This window comes from Monodon monoceros, unplaced genomic scaffold (assembly GCF_005190385.1).
Source record: "Monodon monoceros isolate NGI ecotype Baffin Bay Population unplaced genomic scaffold, NGI_Narwhal_1 Super_Scaffold_21, whole genome shotgun sequence".
Taxonomy (NCBI): domain Eukaryota; kingdom Metazoa; phylum Chordata; class Mammalia; order Artiodactyla; family Monodontidae; genus Monodon; species Monodon monoceros.
This window is the reverse complement of record NW_021703778.1, coordinates 49976257-50000567: the sequence shown is the minus strand read 5'-3', so window position 1 is coordinate 50000567 and position 24311 is coordinate 49976257. Positions and strand designations below refer to the sequence as shown.

The following is a 24311-nucleotide window of genomic DNA, read 5'->3' as shown; positions in this document are numbered from 1 at the left end:
GGAAGGAAGGAAGGAAGGAAGGAAGGAAGGAAGGAAGGAAGGAAGGAGAAAGAAAGAAAGAAAAGAAAGAGGCTAAAATAAAGTATGATAAAAGTTATTAAAATAAAAAATAATTATTAAGAAAAGAATTTTTAAAGGTAAAAAAAAAAAAACACAGACCGACAGCACCCTAGGACAAATGGTGAAAGCAAAGCTATACAGACAAAATCTCACACAGAAGCATACACATACACACTCACAAAAAGAGGAAAAGGGGAAGAAATAATATATCTTGCTCCCAAAATCCACCTCCTCAATTTGGGATGATTCGTTGTCTATTCAGGTATTCCACAGATGCAGGGTACATCAAGTTGATTGTGGAGCTTTAATCTGCTGCTTCTGAGGCTGCTGGGAGAAATTTCCCTTTGTCTTCTTTGTTCCCACAGCTCCTGTGGCTCAGCTTTGGATGTGGACCCGCCTCTGCGTGTAGGTCATCTGAGGGCGTCTGTTCTTCGCTCAGACAGGACAGGGTTAAAGAAGCAGCTGATTCTGGGGCTCTGGCTCACTCAGCCCGGGTGCAGGGAGGGTTACGGATGCGGGGCGAGCCTGCGGCGGCAGAGGCCAGCAGGACATTGCACCAGCCTGAGGCGCGCCGTGCGTTCTCCTGGGGAAGTTGTCCCTGGATCACGGGACCCTGGCAGTGGCGGGCTGCACAGGCTCCCGGGACGGGAGGTGTGGATAGGGAAGGGAAGTGTGGATAGTGACCTGTGCTCGTACACAGTCTCGTTGGTGGCGGCAGCAGCAGCCTTAGAAACTCGTGCCCCTCTCTGGGGTCTGCCACGACAGCTGCGGCTTCCGCCTGTCTCTGGAGCTGCTTTAAGCAGTGCTCTTAATCCCCTCTCCTCGCGCACCAGGAAACAGGCAAGGAAAAGTCTCTTATCTCTTCCGGCAGGTCCATACTTTTTCCCGGACTCCCTCCTGGCTAGCCATGGTGCACTAACTCCTTCAGGCTGTTTTCACGCTGCCAACCCCAGTCCTCTCCCTGCATCGGACCGAAGCCTGAGCCTCAGCTCCCAGCCCCCGCCTGTCCCGGCGGGCGAGCAGACAAGCCTCTTGGGCTGGTGAGTGCTGGTCGGCCCCGATCCTCTGTGCGGGAATCTCTCCGCTTTTCCCTCTGCACCCCTGTTGCTGCGCTCTCCTCCGTAGCTCTCTGTACTTCTGTTTTATGGCATTTACCACAAATAAATTACTTGTACAAATGAATGTTTAATTTCTTTTTCCCCCTGCCAGACTGTAAGCTCAGGGAGGGAGAGGATTACGTCTGCTGCATTTGCCCTTAAAACCTCGGAAGCTACCGAAGTGCCTAGCCCAAAAACAGATGGTTAACAAACAATTGCTTAGTTAACGAATGGAAGCAATAAATCAAAGTGTAAGAAAGATTTCAGGCCCCAGGCTGTGAAAACTCTCTAAAAGCCAACCTTTTGAAGGCAGTCAACTGTTCTTCACTGAACTACTTACAGGTCACTAACATTTATCCAATGTCTACATGTACCAACAGCTGTGTCAGAAATTAATGTACAGTATCTCATTTAGTAGTCACAATCATCCTGTGAGGTAGTTAGCATTTGCTCCATTTCTAGGGTGAAGCAACTGAGGCCAAAATAGTTAGCTCTCATCCAAAGTCAGCACAAGGAGGCAGAGGTAAAATTTTGGCTCTAATGCCATGTGTAGTATAACAGGATAGCATCACCAGTAGGACAATTTAAGCAGTGGCTGAAGAAAGGCTATCAATTAAAAATGTCATGGGGACATTTTTGTACATATATGATCCATCACTAAATAAGCTAAACTGCAAAATCTTCAAGGAGCAATGCAACTCCAATTTCAAGAGTCTAGCATTAAGATAATGTCTTCTAAACTATGTGTGGCTGCACAAGAGAAACCACAACATTGCACTATGTCCTCCCCCAATTCCACCATCAGAGGGCAATTTATCTGGCGCTAAAATGGGCTGTCAAAAAACAAAGGCCGTAGGCAGTTATCAGCTAAATGAAAGAGTTCTGACCTCTTACAAGGTCTCCATCTTCCAATCCCTCCTATTCCACACAGTGATGAAAATACCCTTCCCTGTCTGCCAAGGATATAAGTTTCAAGCATTTGCAAAGGAACTTGAGCCTCTACCTACTTCCCACTACTGCTCCTGCTTCAATGTAACCTAAATAAATAAATAAATAAGATCCCTCCCAATCTCTGTTCTTGGAGGAGTAGAGGAATCACAATTTCTGGATTACCAACAGGGCTAGTCCTGGGTGGGAAAAAAGTAGGTGGGTATTGTTTAGACTAAGGTTCTCTCAGGTCCTACAGCTGTTTACTATTTATCCACCAAACAGTAATAACTATATATTTCAATAAATGAATCAATAAAACTCTGATTTAATGCAGTGGCTCTCAAATTAAATGGATACTAAATTCAACTGAGCAGCTATAACATATATTTTGCATGCATGAACTTACCCTGGCCCCACAACAAAACTATCAAATCATAATTGAGACTGATGTCCAAGCAAGAGTAATTTTTAAAAGCTCCACATATTATTATGATGCACATCCCCAGCTCAGAGCAACTGTTTTATTATGTTACAGCACTAAACTTCTTATTCATTCAAACACTGGTTGGTTATGTGTGACAGTTAAGTGACAAAATCATATAAATGAATAAAGATCTAATTGTATTATAGCTACACATTGCACTTCATACACACATTTACATTCATTTCCATACAGAAATACCTTCTCTATTTCCTTGAATAATATGGCTGTCTTAGTCTTTTTCTTTTTCCACATTCGATAATGAAGGACAAGAAAAATTTTATATCTCTCATGTCTTCTACGTGAGAAAGAAAATAGCTTAAACACACCAAGAAGCAGGGAGAACATACACTCTGGTGTACCTGGGACAGCCAGCTTTATGTTTATTGTATGGGTATAATTAAGCGAGACTCCTCACTCTCAAGGATATCCTGGTTTGATGATAACTATATATCAGAAGTAGGCCACTGTTTTCATTTCTATGTGATTTTTAATTGAGTTATAATTCATGTGTGCCATTAAGATCACCTTTTTAGAAGTGTACAATTCAGAGTTCATTGTTGGTTTTTTTTTGCAACCATCCCTAATATAATTCCAGAACATTTTTATCATCCTAAAAAGAAGCCCAATGCCCATTAGCTATCAATCCCCATTCCTTCCTCTCCCCAACTCCTGAAAATTACTTATCTACTTTCTGACTCTACAGATTTGCCTATTTGAGGCATCTCATAAAATGAAATCAGACAATATGCAGCCCTTTGTGTCTGCTTCTTTCACTTAGCATAATGTTTTCAAGGCTCATCTATGTTAAGTATTATCAGTACCTCATTCGTTTTTTGGCTGAATAATGTTGTATTTTATGGATATACCACATTTTATTTATTCATTCAATAGTTGACAGATATTTGGTTGCTTCCATTCATTAACTATTAACTGCTATAAACAGTGGTATGCAGATTTTTGTGTGGATATGTTTTCAATTCTCTTGGGTGTATGCCTAGGAGAAGAATTGCTGGGTCACGTGGTAACTTTATCTTTAACTTTTTGAGGAACCACCAGGCTGTGCTCCAAGGGGTCTGAACCATTTTGCCATCCTACCAGTAATGTACAACGGTTCCAATTTCTACACACTCTCATCAACACTTGTTATTGTCTTTTTTATTACAACTATCCTAGTAGATGTGAAGTGGTATCTCAATGTAGTTTTCATTTGCATTTCTCTAATGACTAATGATATAAAGCATCTTTTCATGAGCCTATTGGCCATTTGTATATCTTCTTTGGAGAAACGTATATTTCAAATCCTTTCGTAAACTGGGTTATTTGGCTTGTCATTGTTACCTTGTAAGAGTTCTTTATATACTCTGGATATTGGACCCTTATCAGAAATATGATTTGCAAATATATTCTCCCATTCAGCAGGCTGTTTTTTCACTGTCTTGACAGTGTCCCCAGAAGGATAAAGTTTTTAATTTTGACGAAGTTCAGTATGTCTTATTTCTTCTTTGGTTGCTTGCGTTTTTGGTGTCATATCTAAGAAACCACTGCCTCATTCAAGGTCTTGAAAACTTAAGTTTACATGGTTTTAGCTCTTACATTTAAGTCTTTGATCCACTTTGAGCCAATTTTTGTATATGGCGTAAAGCTAGGAAACAACTTTGTTCATTTACATGTGTATATCTAGGTGTCCCACTAAAACTAAAATCTGTAACAAAAAAATCTCCAAATACTTGGGAAATAAACCATACAAGTCAGAATAATTCATGAATGAAGGGAAATTAGAAAACGTTTTTAACTAGTCAAAAATGAAGAACATAGCAAAATATGTGGGATGCAGCTAAAGCAGTGCTTAGAAGGAAATGTACAACTTCACAGGCTTACATTAGAAAGTAAAAATGTCTCAAATTAACAATCATAGCTGCCAATCTAAGAAACTAGAAAAATAAGAGCAAAATAAACCCAATGCAAAGAAAGAAAGAAGATATAAGAGTAGAAGTAAATGAAATTGAAAAGGGAAAAAAATAGAGAAAATCAATGAAATGAAAAACCGTTTCTTTGAAAAGACCAATAAATTGATAAATCTCTTATAAGACTGACAAACTAAGGGAGAAAATACAATATCAGAAATGAAGGAGAAAATATCACTACAGACCCCTAAGACATTAAAGGGAAAATAAGGGACTACTAGAAACAATGCTTCACACATAAATTCTACACCTTTGGAGCAAAGTGATCCATTCTTCAAAAACAAAAACTCAAAACAGATCAAAGATATTATTTGAGTAACTTTGTATCTATTAAAGAAATTGATTTTGTAACTAAAAAAACTTATGAAATAAAAATCTCCAGACACCCCTCCAAAAAAACCAATTCACCATAAATTGTATGGGTTATTTCTAGACTCTCAATTCTACTCCATTAATCTCTATGTATATCCCTACACCAGTAGCAAAATGTCTTGATTACCATAGCTTTGTAGTTAAGTTCTGAGATCAGGAAATGGGAATCCTCCAACTTTATTATTTTTAAAGACTGGTTTTTGGCTATTCAAGGTATCTTGAATTTCCACGTGAATTTTAAGATCAGCTTGTCAATTTCTGCAAAAACAGCCAGCTAACATTTTGATATGGATTGCCCTGAATTTGTTTGGGGAGTACTGCAATCTTAATAGTAGTAAGTCTTCTAATTCATAAACACTGTATGTCTTCCATTTACTTAGGTTGCCTTTAGATTCTTTCAACAATGTTTTCTAGTTTTCAGAGTACAGGTATTGCACTTCTTTTGTTAAATTTATTCCTAAGTACTTTATTCTTTTGATGCTATTATAAATAGAACTGTTTTCTTAATTTCACTTATGGATATCACTGCTTTCACTCTATGATTCTTGACTTCAAAAATGTAGAATGACATTTTAAAAAGAGTAATCAGAAGTTTATTATATTTATTTTTTAAGTTTTTTTATTGAAGTATAGTTGATTTACAATATTGTATTAGTTTCAGGTGTACAGAAATGTGGTTCGGTTATATATCTACACATACATATATATATATACACACATGATTTTCATATTATTTTCCATTATAGGTTATTTTAAGACACTGAATATCGTCCCCTGTACTATAAAGTAAATCCTTACTGTTTACCTATTTTATATACAGTAGTGTGCATCTGTTAATCCCAGACTCCTAATTTATCCCTCCCCACCCCTTTCCCCTTTGGTAACCATAAGTTTGTTTTCTATGTATGTGAGTCTGTTTCTGTTTTGTAAATAAATTCATTTGTACTATTTTTTAGATTGCATATATAAATATTTGTCTTTCTCTGTCTGACATACCTCACTTAGTATGATATTCTCTAGGTCCATCCATGTTGCTGCAAATGGCAATACTTCATTCTTTTTTATGGGTGAGAAATATTCCATTTTGTGTGTGTGTGTATACACACACACACACACACACACACACATCTTCTTTATCCATTCGACACTTAGGTTGCTTCCATGTCTTGGCTATTGTGAATAGTGCTACTATGAACACTGGGGTGCATGTATCTTTTCAAATTACGAGTTTTTATCTTTTCCAGATATACACCCAGGAATGGGATTGCTAGATCCTATGGTAGCTCTATTTTTCGTTTTTTAAGGAACACCCATACTGTTCTCCATAGTGGCTGTACCAATTTACATTCCCATCAACAGTGTAGCAAGGTTCCCTTTCCTCTATACCCTCTCCAGCATTTATTATTTGTAGACTTTTTGATGATAGCCATTATAACCAGTGTGAGGTGATACCTTACTGTGGTTTTGATTTGCATTTCTCTAATAATTAGCAAAGTTGAGCATCTTTTCATGTGCCTGTTGTACATCTGTATATCTCCTTTGGTGAAATGTCTACTTAGGTCTTCTGCCTATTTTTGATTTGAGCTGGTTTTCTTTTTGGATACTGTATTTTATAAGCTGTTTGCATATTTTGGAAATTAAGCCCGTTGGTCACATCACTTAAAAATATTTTCTCCCCTTCTGTAGGTTGTTTTTTTGTTTTGATGATGGTTTCCTTTGCTGCACAAAAGCTTTTAAGTTTGATTAGGTCTCATTTGTTTATTTTTGTTATTATTTCTTTTACTTTGGGAGACTGATCTAAGAAAATATTGCTACGATTTATGTCAGAGAATGTTTTGCCTATGTTCTCTTCTAGGAGTCTTATGGTGACATGTCTTATATTTACATCTCTAACCCATTTTGAGTTTATTTTTGTGCATGGTGTAAGGGTGTGTTCTAACTTCATTGACTTACATGCGGCTGTCCAGCTTTCCTAACACCACTGATTGAAGAGACTGTTTTTTCTCCATTGTATATTCTTGCCTTCTCTGTCAAAGATTGACTATAGGTGTGTGGGTTTATTTCTAGGCTCTCTATTCTGTTCCATTGATCTATATGTCTATTTTTGTGCCAATACCATGCTATTTTGATTACCATAGCTACGTAGTACTTTCTGAAGTCTGTGAGGGTTATGTCTCCAGCTTTGTTCTTTTGCCTCAGGATTGCTTTGGCAATTTTGTCTTTTATAGTTCCATACAAATTTGGGGATTATTTGTTCTAGCTCTGTGAAAAAATGTCATGGGTATTTTGATGGGGATTGTATTAAATCTGTAGATTACTTTGGGTAGTATGGCCATTTTAACGATATTCATGCTTCCAATCCAAGAACATGGGATATCTTTCCATCTCTGTGAATTGTCTTCAATTTTCTTTATCAATGTTTTATAGTTTTTAGCGTATAGGTCTTTCACCTCCTTGGTTAGATATGTGCCTAGGTATTTTTGACGTGATTTTAAATGGGATTTTTTTTTAACTTTCTTTCTAATATTGCATTGTTAGTGTAAAGAAATGCAACAGATTTCTGTATATTAATCTTGTATCCTGTTACCTTGCTGATTTCATATATTAGTTTTTATGTGGAGTCTTTAGGGTTTGCTATATAGAGTAGCATGTTATCTGCATATAATGACAATTTTACCTCTTCCCTTCCAATTTGCATACTTTTTATTGCCTTTTCTTGTCTGATTGCTGTGGCTAGGACTTCCCATACTATGCTGAAAAGAAGTGGTGAGGGTGGGCATCCTTGTCTTGCTCCAGAATTTAGGAAGAAGGCTTTCAGCTTTTCACCACTGAGTATTATGTTGGCTGTGGGTTTGTCATAAACGGCTTTTATTATGTTGAGATATGTTCCCTCTATACTCACTTTGGTGAGAGTTTTTATCGTGAATGGATGTTGAGTTTTATCAAATAATTTTTCTGCATCTATTGAGATAATCATGTGGTTTTTGTCTTTTGTTAATGTGGTGTATCACATTGATTGATTTGTGTATGCTGAACCATCCTTGTGACCCTGGGACGAATCCAACTTCATTGTGGTATATGATCTTTTTTATGTATTGTTGGATTCAAGTTGCTAATATCTTATTGAGAATTTTTGCATCTACATTCATCAAAGACACTGGCCTGTAATTTTCTTTTTTGGTAGTTTCTTTGGTTTTGATATCAGGGTGATGGTGGCTTCATAGGATGACTCTGGGAGTGTTCCCTCATATTCAATCTTTTGGAAGAAAGATTGGTATAAGTCCTTCTTTGTATGTTTGGTAGAATTTCCCAGTGAAGCCATCTGGTCCTGGACTTCTGCTTGCCGGAAGTTTTTTAAAATTACATATTATATTTCACTTCCAGTATTCAGTCCATTCAAATGATCTATTTCTTCTTGATTCAGTTTTGGCAGGCTGTATGTTTCTAGAAAATTGTTCATTTCTTCCAGGTTGTCCAATTTGTTGGCATATAATTGTTCACAGTATTCTCTTACGGTTTTTTGTATTTCTGCAGTATTCGTTGTTATTTCTCTTCTTTCATTTCTTATTTTGTTTCTTTGGGTTCTCTCTCTTTTCTTGGTGACCCTAGCTAGATGCTTGTCAATTTTGTTTACCCTTTCAAAACACCAGCTCGTGGTTTTATTGATCTTTTCTACTGCTTTTTGATCTCTATTTTATTTATTTCCTCTCTCATATTTCCTTCCTTCTACTGACTCTGGGTTTTGTTTCTTCTTTTTCTAATTCTTTTAGGTGGTAGGTTGGGTTGTTTGAGACTTTTCTTGTTTCTTGAGGAAGGTCTATATCACTATGAACTTCCCTCCTTGAACTACTTTTGCTGCATCCCATGGATTTTGTAATGTTCTGTTTTCATTGTCATTTGTCTCAAGGTATTTTCTGATTTCCTCTTTGATTTCACTGTTGACCCACTGGTTTTTTAGTAGCATGTTGTTAATTTTTTTTATTGCAGTTAAACACGAATTGCCTTGGGTCCTCTAATTTTTATCTACTACAAGGGGAAAAAAATTGATCTAAATAAGCAAGAAACCCTAATAGCCATCCACTTTGCTAAAAGATCTTAAAAAATCAGAATCAAGCAATGTCAAACAATTTTAATCCCAATTTCAGTACTGGGCAATGCAACTACCTTATGCACACGCATGTGTGCACACACATACACACAGTCACAAATGATGTCTTGCATTCCCTTATTAACTATATAAACAAAATAACCGCTATTCTCTTAGTCGCACGAACTTGAGGGAGACTATCTTACTGTAATTTTCAATGTGATTAGAGATTCTTTGCTCTTACAGATTTATCTTTCAGTTACTTTTAATACAAGAACATTTTTCTTCACTGTAAAATAGGATATTTTTATTACTGTTTACAAACAATTAAGTCCAGGCAGAAATTCAAATTCTAAATTAATTTAAGACTATCATTTAACTATTATTTTATGGAAAATGAGCAAAGCATTCCATTTCAGCCAGAATTGCACATGCTATATCTAATTACACATTTTTAAAATACAATATGTTGTATGAACTTAATGATGGCTACTACTCAGTATTTAAAGGTATGATTCAATAAGGAAAACAAACTTTACTTTGAACTTAAAGCTATTACTTGAAAAGTTTTTCTGTATTATATAACTTTCATAAAGGCAGAACATGCCCTACAAACAATTACACTTAATTTTATAAAGCTCTGACTTATATTTGGTTATAAATTTTAGATAAAATTCAAAAACATTAACATATGATCAATAAAAGTATGAAACATAGATATCACTGAGAAAATAATCCCATACTAACCACAAAAGGGACTGCTTAACAAATTCATGGGTATCATGATAGATATTCTGGCCTGAAAAGCAATTTAAATGATATAAGTCTATCAAAAGAAAGGCAAGAAATCATTATGACTCAAGGCACTTTGAACAATGGTGGAGGTTGTACCCTGCACATGGGCATAGGGCCAAGAGAAGGCAAGTGGGGACTGAATCCAGTTTGTTCTCCACTCTCTAAACCCTGAACCCTAGCAGAGGGCAGCATCCACCTAAAATTGGGAGAAGAGCCTTTTTCTAACTTTGCAAGGGCTAGCTGTGACTTGGCTGTAACACATCCAAACAACTAGTTCTTAGAAAAATTAGAACAATTGAAATACTAAATATTGGTACCCTTCCTAAAATCATTAACTCCAAAATATCACTTCTCACTGTGAGTTTATTTTGAATGTTTTAGGTAAAATCGTTAATATAGCAAAACATAAATAGGTTCGGGGAGGGGAGAAATCATCTAAACTTCTAAAATGGTATCCTTCCAGTTCATTTGGATTTCTCTGATTAATAACTGGTTATATATTCAGATTAGAGACATTTTAAAGCTGAATGCTAAAAAATTAGAGGAGAGCTTAGGGGTATATTGTTAAGAACCTATTCCTAATAGAGAAATATACAACTTATTTTACACAACATATAGTGTAAAAAATTATGTATTAACTAAATTTGACGGAAACTAGAAGTAATCTTTTTAAGGTCACTATCATTCCTTTCATTTAATGGTACAGGGAGTTTGAAGATTTTTTTTTTAATTGTGTTTCCTTAAAGACACACATTTTTAAATGATACAAATTATTAATCATGATAAATAATCCAATCTACTGACTAAAAAGACATTATAACTGAAATTTTTATCAGAATGACCAGCCTATAAAATGTGTATTTTATTTCTAGATATACCAATGAATTGCCATGTGACTTTTAGTGACTCACATCTTCACTACCTCAAATCAGTTGTACAAAGTGGAGCAAGAATATAGCTGAAACTCTTGCAGGAAATTATGAGGATATAACCACAGGGCACCTTGGGCTCCTTAGAGATAAGCACCATATTATTAAAATTATTATTAAAAAGGATATTTTGTAAACTGCCCTTATTAAGACTAAATCCCATCGATTCATGACCTTTCATTCCCAGATTAATTACACATACATAAGAGCAATGTCGTCTTCACATGGGACACACAGAAAAAATAAAGGACACATCAAGGCAAGGTGTGAAAATGAGAATGAGATTCTAGTCCTCCACCACCAACTCACTTTCAATATTAGCACTCTGTCATTTTTAAAATGTAGATTCTTATACCTATCCCAGATCATAATGATTTCTGGAAAAAAACCTTTGCCAATAATTGCATCCTGTAAAAAGATAAATTATCCTTACTAGAAACCATCTCCATTCTCTATATTATTACGAATACTAAATACATTTAAATCTTTTAACCTTGTATCACCTGAATCAAACCTGTATATAAATGCTGTTCTAGGTCTAACTTTATCTTTATTTATAAAGATAAATATGATTTGGCATATACCATTATATTCAGAATCAGAAGATTTCTAAATGAATGTGAAAAGAAGTATAGCAATATGGGTAGGCATGCAATACAACTAGGAACTGGCATATTTGGTGTTAACATAAAATATACACAAGCATGAAATGTATACATTTTACGTGTTTTTATTTTTATGTGCTTTGATTTTACTCTGCATAAGTGGAATCACAAATAATGAATTTTTTTGTTTCTAGCTTCTATTGAGAAACGTATTTGTGTTACCTGTGTAGTATGTAGCTGTAGTTCATCCATTTTTATTGCTATAAAATAAACAGATATAAATATATATATAAACATATATATGTTATATATATATAAACATATCACAATTTTATTCAATCAACTGTTGATGAATATTGAATTGAGTCTGAAGCTACTAAAACACTGCTGCCACCAATATTATCAACATATCTCTTGGTACACATGTTCATTCACTACTCTCAGGGGTATACTCATGGAAGGAAATTATTGGGTCACAGGGTAAGCAAGTAACAAACTGTTTCCTAAAGCGGTTGTAGTAACATACATTCCTACCAGCAGTGTTTACTGAGTTGCTATAACTTAACATCCTCTCCAAAACTTGTACTGTCAATCTACTTTTTAAATTCAGACACTCTAGTGTTTTACGGAGCCTCTTTGCAGTTTTAATTTGTATTTCCCAGATTACTAATGAAGTTAAGCACCTTTTTCACATATTTCTTGAATACTTGTATTTCTTTTAGAAAGTGCCTTTAAGGGACTTCCCTGGTGGTCCACTGGTTAAGACTCCGCATTTCCACTGCAGAGGATGTGAGTTCAATCTCTCATCGGGGAAGTTTCACATGCTGTGTCGTGCAGCCAAAAAAAACCAGAAGGTGCCTTTTTATGTCTCTTACCCCTTTTTCTATTGGATTTTTTGTCTTTGTCACACTGATGTGCAGAAGTGCTTTGAATATTCTGATATATACATTTTGTCTGTTACATGTGTTGCAAATATCATCTTCCACCCTGCCTTCCCTCTCTATTCTAATGGTGACTTTGCAAGAACAAAGTTTCTTAATTTTAAGGTAATCAAACTTATAAATTGTGTTATTTATATCAGCACTTTTTACTTCTTTCTAAGAATATTTTCCTGTCCAGAGATCATGAACATGTTCTCCTTACATTTAGCTTCTAAAGTTTTATAGTTCTGCCTTTCACGCTGAGATGTACAAATCAATCTTTAATTGATTTTTGCATATGGTATAGAGTATGAGTCATATTTTTGCCTTATCACCAATTGTTCCAATATCATGTATTGAATAATTCTTTTCCTGCCACTCTAAAGTGCCAGTTTTGTCATAAAGTAAGTGCGCATGTACAAACTGACCCTCTTTCAGACTCTTTATTTCTTTTGTTTATCCTTGTGGCATTATTTCACGAAAGTAATTATTGTAGCTTTATAGGCTTTGAGTAGAGAAAGTCTTCTGATTTGATCTTCTTTTTCGTGACTAAGCTATTCTTGGGAAGACCACAAAATTTCCTTTAAAACACAAAACAGAAACAAACTAATAAAATTTTTTTATAATATCCATTGGGATTACAATGAATTGAGAATAATGCTCAAAATGGATTATAACCCTCAGAAAAACATAACCTTAATGGATGACCAAATTAACCCCACAATAAAAGCTACTCTGGACCAATGCTGACAAAGCTTTTAAAAAAAAAGAAAAAAAGCCTCAAAAGGATTCAGCTGATACCAAGTAACTTAAACGTGTACAAAAACAAAGTTCAACACTGTATAAAAAGTGCAAAAAAATCGCTATACCCAACAATGTCCAGCATTCAAACAACGAAAAGCAGGAAATGTGGCCCATAATAATAATAGGCAATCAATATAGAGAACCAGGAACGATAAAGTTAATGGAATTAACAGATGAAGACATTAAAACAATGATTATAAGTAAGTTTTATATGTTAGAAAAGGTAAAGAAAAATAAGAATATGATGAGGAGAAAAATGAAAAATAAAACTTCCAGAGATAAAAAATAATTATTAGAAACAAAACACATACTGGATGATATTAAGAACAGATTATATATTGAAAAAACAATCAGTGAACCTTGAGACATGACATTAACCATCCAAATAAAACAGAGAGGAAAAGAAGAATGAAAAAAAAGGGGGAGTTAAGTGCTGAGACAGACAATCTCAAAAGTATAACTGAAATTCCCTCCCCTCCAAAATATCACCTGGGATAAGTGGGATATCTGAAAAAAGAGTGGTCAGTATGTTTCTAAATTTGGTTTAAAAAAAAAAAAACTCAAAAAAACTAAACAGGATTTTCACAGAGAAAACCATATGAAGGCACATTATAATCGAGTGACATCATAGTCACTAAAACAGCTGTAAGACTGAAGAGCAGTCAAACAAAATAGAAAATTTACATATGAGGCAACAAAGTAAAAATAACAGCAGACTTTCTGTCAGAAACTATACAAGCTATTTCAGAAATGACTTTGCAACATATTACCAGAGATAGAGAGGGACAAGATAGAAGACCCAATTCATCAAGAATACATTTTTTAAAAAAGATATGTATGCACCTATTAAAAGAGCTTCAAAATACATGAACCAGAAGTGAAAGGAGAAACAGACAAATCCATAATTAAAGTTGACTTTTCTCTCAGCAATTACTGTAAACAAATAGAAAATCAGAAGGGATAAATCTTGACGAACACTATCAATCAATCTGACCTAATATTTTTAGAAAGCTCGACTCAACAGCATACAATTCTTCTTAAGTGGACACAAAACATTTATACAGACAACATTCTGCACTCTATAATAAACCCACAAAGCAAAACATGTGGACCACAAAAGAATTAAATTAAAAACCTATTAGAGAAAAATATCTGGAAAGTTTAGGAAATATTTGGAAATTATATAGGTCCAAAAAAAATCACAAAGGAGCTTAAAAATTAACTCCATGTAAACAAACACACGTAAAGAAACTTTGCAGAATGCAGACAGAGAAACGTTTTAAATATTAAATACTCCTTTAGAAAAAGTAGGAAGGTCTCAAATACTAGAATGAAAGAGAGGGTATCACTACAGATCCTTCAAACATTAAAAGAATAAAGAAATATAACATAAAACTTCATGCCAATACATTAGACAACTTACATGAAACAGACAAATTCCTTAGAAGACACAAAAAACTAAAGCTTATTCAAAAGGAATTATTACAGATCTGAATAGCCCAATATCAATCCAATAAATTGAATTCATAGTTTAAAACCTTCCCACAAAGAAACTCCAAGGCCAGTGGTCTTCATTGGTGAATTCTACCAAACACTTAAAGAAGAAATAACACCAACTGTATGAAAACTTTTCCAGAAGAGGAAATCTCTCCAACTCACCCTGTTATCCTGATACAAAAACCAAAGACATTATTAAAAAACTACATACCAATGTCTACTATGAACACAGATGAAAAAAATCTCTCATTAACACAAATCTGAACTTACACAACAATTTAACTCAAAATTACCTTTATTTCAAGATACCAGAAAACATTTACATATTTGCAATTTTTGTCTATTATCTGTAACAACTTTCTTCAAGGCTTCAACATCGGAATTATTTTATGCCTTTTGTATCACAGACCTAAAAAGATTGAAAGTGAGATAATTCTTGGGATAGCTCACCAAAATAAATGGCTTCTTAATATAAAAAATTTAACCCAGCAATATATAAAAAGTATTAACACATCATGACCAAGTGGGGATTATCTCAGAAATGTATGATTTATTCATTTAATATTCAAAAATCAATCAACTACATTAACAGACAAAAGGAAAAAAAACATGTGATCATCTCAAGATGCAGAAAAAGCATCTGATAAAAATTCATTTGATAAAAATACTCACTGATAATAAGAAAAAAAATACTCTCAGCAAACTACGAATATAAGGGAATTTCTTCAATCTGATAAAGGACATCTATAAAAAACCTACAGCCTACATTAAGTATAATGGTAATCATACTTAATGGTAAAAGCCTGGATGGTTTTGACCTAAGATCAACAGTAAGGCAACAGAGATTTCCCTGGTGGTGCAGTGGTTAAGAATCCACCTGCCAATGCAGGGGACACGGGTTCAGGCCCTGCTCTGGGAAGATCCCACATGCCACGGAGCAACTAAGCCTGTGCGCCACAACTACTGAGCCTGTACTCTAGAGCCCGTGAGCCACAACTACTGAAGCCCGCATGCCTACAGCCCATGCTCTGCAACAAAGAGAAGCCACCGCAATGAGAAGCCCGTGCACCACAACAAAGCCCATGTGCAGCAACGAAGACCCAACACAGCAACGAAGACCCAACACAGCCATAAATAAATAGATAAATAAATAAATAAGAGTAAGGCAACAATGTAAGCCCACCACTTCTATTCAACATTGCACTGGGACTACTAGGCAGTGCAATAAAGCAAGCAAAAGAAATAAAAGGTACAAAAATTGAAAAGGTAGAGGTAAAATAGTCTTTACTCACAGACAAGATGATGGTCTACACAGAACATTTGAAGGAATACACAAAACTGCCACCAGAACTACTGAGTTTAGCAGAATCATAAATTACAAAGGTTTATGTAAAAATCTATTATATTTCTATACACTAACAACAAACAATCGGGAACTGATTTTAAGCCATTTACAACAACATAAAAATAGAAAACAGAGATCAATTCAACAAAATACGTGTAATACCTTTACACTGAAAACTACAAAATACTGCCGAGAAACTAAAGACAGCTTAAATGGAGAAATATACCAAATTCACACAACAGAAGACTCAACATCCTTAAGAGATTAACTATCTCCCTATTAGCCTCTATGATAAAAGCATTCATAATCAAAATCCCACTAAGGCTTTTCTGTCGAAAATGACAAGCTAATTCTAAAATACACAGAAATGGAAAGGACTTAGAATAGAAAAACAGCTTTGAAACAGAAGAGCAAACGTGGAGGATTTACACTACCTTATTTTTTTTTTTTTTTTTTTTTGCGGTACTCGGGCCTCTCACTGTTGTGGTCTCTCCTGTTGCGGAGCACAGGCTCCGGATGCACAGGCTCAGTGGCCATGGCTCACGGGCCCAGCCGCTCTGCAGCATGTGGGATCTTCCTGGACCAGGGCACGAACCCATCTCCCTCTTCCTGGACCAGGGCACGAACCCATCTCCCCTGCATCGGCAGGCGGACTCTCAACCACTGCGCCACCAGGGAAGCCCCGCTACCTGATTTTAATATAAAGCTATGGTAATCAAGACAGTACAGTATTCTCATAAGGATAGATACATAAATCAATAGAACATAATAGAATCCTGAAATAGACCCCCATATAATGTCAACTGATCTGCAGCAAAGGTGCCAAGGTAGTAATTCAGTAGGGGAAAATATAACCTTTTCAAAAATGCTTCTTGAACAATTTGATTTTCATATGCAAAGAAATAAATCTCATCCCTTACCTAATACCATATATAAAAATTAACTCAAAGGGGACCGGGACCAAACACTTAAAATATAAGAGCCCAAAGCAGTTCTAAGACATGAAGGAAAAGAAAAAAGGTAGAAAAAATTTTGCCCAATGTCTGTGCCAACTCCTCCAATTTCCACTCAGAATTAGGGCAGAATTATAGGGAAAACAAATCTGAAGTTCTTCAGTCAGTATTTGAAACTACTCAAAAGGAAAGAGTGTTTCCCATCTAAGTACTCAGAGTAACTCCAAAACAAGTAGCTCTTAACTCAATCACAGCCCTCAGAACCATGCAAAACCTGCCATAAAGAATAAGACACTGTTTATATCTTCAGAACTTAGTGAAAAAAGTATCATAGAGGATACCCAAAAGCTTAAACATAACCCAAATATAACAACTGAAGTTATGCTCAGAGCCATCACGGAGGTTCAGAGAAGGTACAGAATTATAGGGAAATTATAGGTGAAATTCTCTGGAATGAGAATGTCTAAATTCCTATAGTGCTTTAATTCAAATCACTCAGTGTTGAGCAGTTACTGAACTATATATATATGTATGAGAAATGTAAAAAAGATAAAAGAAAAAAAATAAACATTAAAAGATATACAGAAGACTAACCAAGGTTTATATTTTAAAATGTGAACTAAACTTCATTATTCCCATCCTTCCTGTACATATACAATTTTTCGACTGAAGGATACTTTTCAATTGGAAAAACAGTATCTTTTCCCCTAGTTCCCCAAACTGAAGGATATCATAAAATGGGCTGTTCTGCAGTCAAGGTTTAAAAAGAAAAATATGTGGGCATAAGAAACTGACACTGGAATAAAGTATTTTAACAAAAACTCATTTTGTAAGCTCATAAAAGTTCTTTCTACTGTTTAATTATTCAAGAAAAAATTTAAACGTTAAACAGCAAAGTATTCTTAAAACAAGAATAACAAGAGCAAATATTGTAAGTAGCTTTCCCAAGTTTTTACTGACATAACCATCAGGCTTGATCAACTGTATCTAACATTCAGAATGTTCACATATTATATATAACACACCAAAAACTATCCCCTAACATTTTCTGAAATTACATTATTTTAAAATATCGTAGTATTAATTCTTTTCCATTTTGAATAGAAGGTAGAATTCAAGTGAAGTTTCACTTATGAAAGCTTTTTGAGGAGAACTACACATCTTACTAGCATATTGGAACCATTAACCTAGGCCAATGTAAGTTTTTAAATCAAAACTGCCTACTCCAGAGCTTTGCAAATGTGGACCTACGACTTAAGGCAAAAAATTCAAAGTCACAAAAAAAGTCTACATTTTAAAAAGATTTCTTAAATTTGCTTAATTTTTTTCTTCAACCCTTCCACCTTTCAAGAAATATGGCTAGATTTGTCCACTTTGTCTTTCATTTGAAAATCTCTCCTCGTAATACGTAACTCATGTCCTCAAACCCTCTCTTCCTCCAACTTACTGTCACAGTAAATATGGACTTTAGATTTTTTTTCCTTATTTTCAAATACATGTAATGGACATGGAAAATGGAAGTGGAAAAGATGTAAAAGTATGGGATTATCTCAGCGGTGCCACCATATGAGAAACTGTCACTATACCACATTATGTATATTTTGTGTGTGTGTGTGTGTGTGTATGTATATACACATACATATATATGTATATTCAACAGGATTTTATGAATTTCCTTAATTAATCTACCTTAATCCCCAAAATAAACTCCAAAGTGACTGCTATTCAAGGTCACAAGACAGTCTTATTAAAAAAAAAAAAAATTCCCATTTTGTTTATTTACTTCATAACATAGAAAAAAGGAAAAATGTCTTACTAGAAATGATGTATCAGCAAAAAGTGCACTTAGATGTGATCCTTGCAGAGAATTCTTCTTTGTTATTTTTTCACAAAATCCAATTCCTTAATAAAGAAAAAAATATTAGATGGGTTAGTAATTATTCTTAACTCTAAAACAAAATTAAATATAATTTCATTACTACAAATTTCAACAATCAACAGATAGTTCCACTAATACTTACTGAATAATAGAAAAATAAATTTTTTTAAATTTGTATAATAAAAACACAATGTTAGCCAATTGGGCATTGCTAATGTCACTAATCCATTTTTTTCAGGAAGTATTACTTAAATGTTCAGTAATATTCTATCCATGCCAAGATTCACAAATTGGTGTCCTAGGTCCCACTTTCCTATCCTCTATATCACATGACATACTTTATATTTAACTGGTATACACAGCCTACTGAATTTACGTTTTGATAAAATAGTTACATTCTGAAAATGTTCATTGTATTACGTTCTCATTTAGAAAAAAAACTGTCAATGGGTCAGTGACTTGCATTGCCATAAAATGTGTATATATTCAAATGCTATGTGTATACTTATAGCTTCCGCTCTTTTAAAGGGAACAATGAAATGAAAATCAACATAAAAATGCCAAAAACAAATATAAAACAGATTAATGTCAATAATTCACATTAATAAAGGAACACTAATAAATGCTAACCAATGCAGTAGTGCCTAAAGAATAATCCAGTCCTGCTACACTTTTGCTTGGAAATAGTAGCAAGACACTTAGGTAGAAGGAGAAAGATGGTAAAAGCCTCTCCTCACCCTGACTGGCCAGGATCAATTTATGATGCTAATCTAATAATTTAGAATTGCATGATTGGGTAATTATGACAATCCCCAAGTAAATCTGCTTCATCAAATGAAAACGGTAATTTCTCCACACAAACACCAGTCTTTTGAATCTTGTTCAGCAATACTAATTATTGTGATACTACAATTTTGTTTCTATTTGAAATGTACAACCCCTCTAGAAGCAGGAGGGGGGGAGCCACAGTCTGCCAAATATTCTTTTTATATTAACGAATTAAGCATTAAAAGCTTGAACTTTAAAACACACACACACACACATAAATAAGCCTTTTTTTTTTTTGCCAAGGTTAAAAGGAGCTTGCTTTAAAAAGCCAATTTCAGCTTTTAGTCTAATTGTACCGAAATACAGAACAATCTCCTCAAATACCAATACATTACCAATTTCTAAAATCCAATAATTCAAAATGAAACTATTTTTCATGTGTTCTCATTCTAAACAAAACTAATTATTTTTAAATATATTTTGACACCAGCTTTGTGTCAGTGCCACAGTAGGAATTAAAGTTTGGCAATTTGACCCATGGGAAATAACAGGTTAAATAAAAATTTGATAATTACACACGTGGTACACATTCTTAATTCAAAAAATATTAATTCCTCAATTCTATAAATTAACCATTATTGACAAGTTTGTTTTGTACACAGCTCTCAAATAGTTTCTAAAAAGCAATATTCTAAAAACCAAGTTTTTATAGTTCGTTTATAACAATCTATAAAGAAATACACTCTCACCTTCAAAAAATAAAACCAAAACTAAAATGTTAGTGCTACAGCCAGTTATCATTAAATTTCACATATTGAACATCAAAAATCCCATTACTCTGTCCAGGTAAGAGCTAGACAACCTGTACCTCTAACAGCTATCTTTCCCAAACCTGGTCCCAACCAATTTCCTAGCTCCCTCTACTTCTAATTAACCTACACTGTTGTTAACCTGGACTACAAGCCATTGCCCAAACTGTCAAACTCTGTAATTTTGTTCAAGATTTTACCTCTGCCTGGAAACAACCTTCCTTATCTGGACCAAATGTCCAGTTCAACTGACACCTTCTATGAGGCCATCCTCAGATATCCTTTACCACCACCATCACCATCACTTACATGGGGCAAAATAACTATAGTTAGTTTTGTAGGTATGAGTCTCTTCTATTATACTACATGCTTTTTAAGAGAAGAAACCTTTTTGCACTTTTTTCATTTCTATATCCCCAATATCTAGTCAATACCTGGCACACAATTCAACATTATCCATTCAGAAAACATTTACTGGGCATCCAATATACTCCCGACACTTCTCTAGGTGCTAGGAATAAATCCCTATATCTATTCCTGACTTTATGGAGTTTACATTCTAGTGGGGGAGACCTACAGCACACAGTGAATAAGGGATATATAGTGTATACAGCAGGCTAGTGGAAAGTCCTTAATGAAAAAAAAATAAAGCAGAGAAGGAAGTACTGTCATATGGAGGGGATTAAAATTTGAGAAAAGGTGTCCAAGAAAGGCCTAACATAACAATAATAGTAATAATAACTGCAACAGCAGCAATAACATTTAAGTATTTATCATATGCTAATCAGTAGCCTAATTGCTTTACACATATTAAGTGATGTAAAGCCAACAATAACCTCACTATTATCCTCAAGACGAAACTGAAAGACTAAGAAGCAGCTAGCCAAGGTCACACAGCTAAACCAGTGAAGTGGTAAAGCCAGGATTAGAACCCAGGCATGCTTTTAACCACAGTTCAGTTAATGCTTTTGTTGAATAAATTTAATAAGTGAAATAAACGAATGCATACTATAGCAACAGACTCAAAAGAGAGCAAAGCATATCAGCCTCAGAGGACTGATACACTTGAGCGGCTTCAGATATACAATGCACATCAATATCTATATATGAAGACATCCTGACAAATAACAAGTCGGTGCCTGCTGTGAACAAAAATTATAAACAGTGATAATTCTCTATAACTTTAAAAATACATTTTAAGCTCCTATATGACAACTACCAGAACTAAAAATTACACAAACAATATCACAAAAAGCACATGGAGAGGTCATTTAAAAAAAAGAAAACTTTTAAAAAAGGTCCTCTGAAACAAATGAGACCTTTGAAGGCATTACCATTTCAGTGACAAATGTTGAATATCATATTTTATACTGTGGCACAAGTTACTGTCATCTTCCAGTTTTCCATATTAACAAAAAAGGGTTAAGTGAAATGACCAAGGTTCAAAACTCCTTTCTTCAAACGTCCCAAATACGCTTTACAAAGCAAACAGACAAAACCCAGCACAACTGCTGACAACTGAAGACCTGAATGGCCTAAAATAAGTAATTTGCTCCCTAACTCCTATCTCTTGCCATATTTGCTGGTTATTTAAGTGCCTAATCAGTGAATGCCAATAAACTAGAAAGCAAAGTGAAACCAAAGTGCTGCTGACATGATACTGACATTCCTAGTTTCAAATCTTGAGGGCCTAAAAAGTATCTCCTCAAATCTTGATTAAAATTATCGATACAATTATGAAGAAAATTACTGCTTTATGTTTGGAAATTATCAAAGTTTCTGCCTTGAGCATAACGTAGTGTCAAAGAAAATAGGTTTCTATATGAAAACACACAGCTTTAAAAATCAATCCAGATTAAGATAAAAATGAAGCAGGCAAAAAAAAAACCCAAAAACATAAAGTACAGTCTATAAACACAATACAAAGTATTTATTTGCTCAAAGATGAATTTCATTTTGTAATCAAAACTGAGGTTTAAAAATGGTGTTTTTAATTCATGTTCTCATATGTGGTCATCAAATTACTCGTGCCTTAAAAAGATTTTTGCTACTAGCCATGATGTGGTAACTAGTACCAGTCATGCTCTCCCAGTGAACTCAACGAGAAAACTGATCATATATATATATAAAACCATAATTTTAAAACACTGGACAACAAGGAGCTCAGCACTGCAACACCTGAGAAAACGGAAAGTGTCCCCTACAACAGGGGTCCCCAACCCCGGGGGCCACGGACCGCAACTGGCCTGCAGCCTGTTAGGAACCAGGCCGCACAGCAGGTGAGCGGCGGGCAAGGGAGTGAGCGAAGCTTCATCTGCCACTTCCCATCACTTGCATTACCACCTGAACCATCCCCCCCGTCCCATCAAAAAATTGTCTTCCACAAAACCGGTCTCTGGTGCCAGAAAGGTTGGAGACCGCAACCCTACAATGAAGAGTCAGGAGAGCAGTGCAGAAATGAGAAGCCAAGCAGAATATGGTGGACTAAGCGAGTAAAAGAGGCAGAAACTGAAATTTAGGGAGGCTAAGGAAGCCGGAAACTGTGTGGGAAAGTAATAGAATACAGTTCAAGAAGACAAACTGCACCTGAAATCTGCACAGAGGATTCTACAGCAGCGCTGTCCAAAACATACATAACATGAGCCCAAAATGTAATTTAAAATTTTCTAATAATCACATTTTAAAAGTAAAATGGGTTTTCCTTGGTGGCACAGTGGTTAAGAATCCACCTGCCAATGCAGGGCACACGGGTTCGATCCCTGGTCCAGGAAAATCCCACATGCCTCGGAGCAACTAAGCTCGTGCGCCACAACTACTGAGCCTGCACTCTAGAGCCCACGCTCTGCAACAAGAGAAGCCATGACAATGAGAAGCCCGTGCACTGTAACAAAGAGTAGACCCCACCTGCCTCAACGAGAGAAAGCCCATGCACTGCAATGAAGACCCAACACAGCCAAAAATAAAAAATAAGTAAATTTTTTAAAAAAAGTAAAATGAAGCAGGTGAAACTAATTTTAACATAATTCCTTTAACCAGAATGCTCAAAATGTTATCATTTCAGAATACAATTGGTTTAAAAAACAGGTATTTTACATCGTTTTTCCATAAGTTCCTGAAATTCAGTATGTTTTATACTTAGAGAATATTTAAATTTGAACTAGCCACAATTCAAGCTCTCAAAAGCCACATATAGCTAATTGCTATCATACTTGACAACACAGTTTTTTGCTGAAAATAAAGCTGCAGCATTAGTAAAGTGAAACTCTACAAGGCCAGGCAAAGAATAATGACTAGGAAGCAGTAGGCTCAAAAGTTACCAGAGGTTACATAAGATTTGGAGATGTTCAAATTCCAACTAGAGGAAAGAAAAATCTAATTGAAACCTGGCACAACGAGTAGACGCTGATGCAGAATCACCTCCTTAGTAGTAGTGCTAAACTACTACTACTTTTTCATAAGAAATGGAATACACTGCCAAAACAAAATTTAAGCCTGTTGAGAAGAAACCAACAAAATCCAGACAACAGCATGATGAACATCCAAGAGTCAATCAAAACTTACTCAACGTAAGAAACTGGAAAAATGTGTAACCTATACCAGGGGAAAAAAATTTGACAAAAGAAACAGATCCAGAAACAAGATGATGATATCTTTAAAGACATAAGCTTTAAAATTTTATAAATATATTAAAGGATTTAATGAAAAACAGAAAAAAAGACAATTATTTTGAAAAGAATCAAATGAATTTCTAAAGAAAAATATAGTATCTCAAATAAAAAACAACTAGATAGACTTGGCAACAGATTCTACAGTGTAGGAAAAAAAGATCCCTAAATTGAAGATGTGAAAATAGAAAGCAAAAAAAGAAACAAAGAACAGAGCATCAAGGACCTGTGAGAATATCAAGGGCAGTCTAAAAATGGTGTAATTGTAGTCCCAGAAGGAGAGATAGAAAAAATATCTGAAGAAACAAAGGCCAAAAAATTTCCAAATCTGAGGAAAACTGAACCCAT

At 34.9% G+C, this 24311-nt stretch overlaps 1 protein-coding gene across 4 annotated transcripts in view; it reads right to left on the bottom strand.

Annotated features, from left to right (window-relative positions):
* Positions 1-24311, bottom strand: part of MEF2A (myocyte enhancer factor 2A) — a 173111-nt gene that overhangs the window by 128941 nt on the left and 19859 nt on the right. For 3 of the 4 annotated variants that reach the window (XM_029239814.1, XM_029239812.1, XM_029239811.1), the window contains exon 2: positions 18659-18744. The gene's annotated coding sequence lies outside the window, so the exon portion shown is untranslated. Of the gene's footprint in view, positions 1-11545; positions 11567-18658; positions 18745-24311 lie in introns of those variants that run through there. The other variant, XM_029239813.1, reaches the window with a different exon arrangement.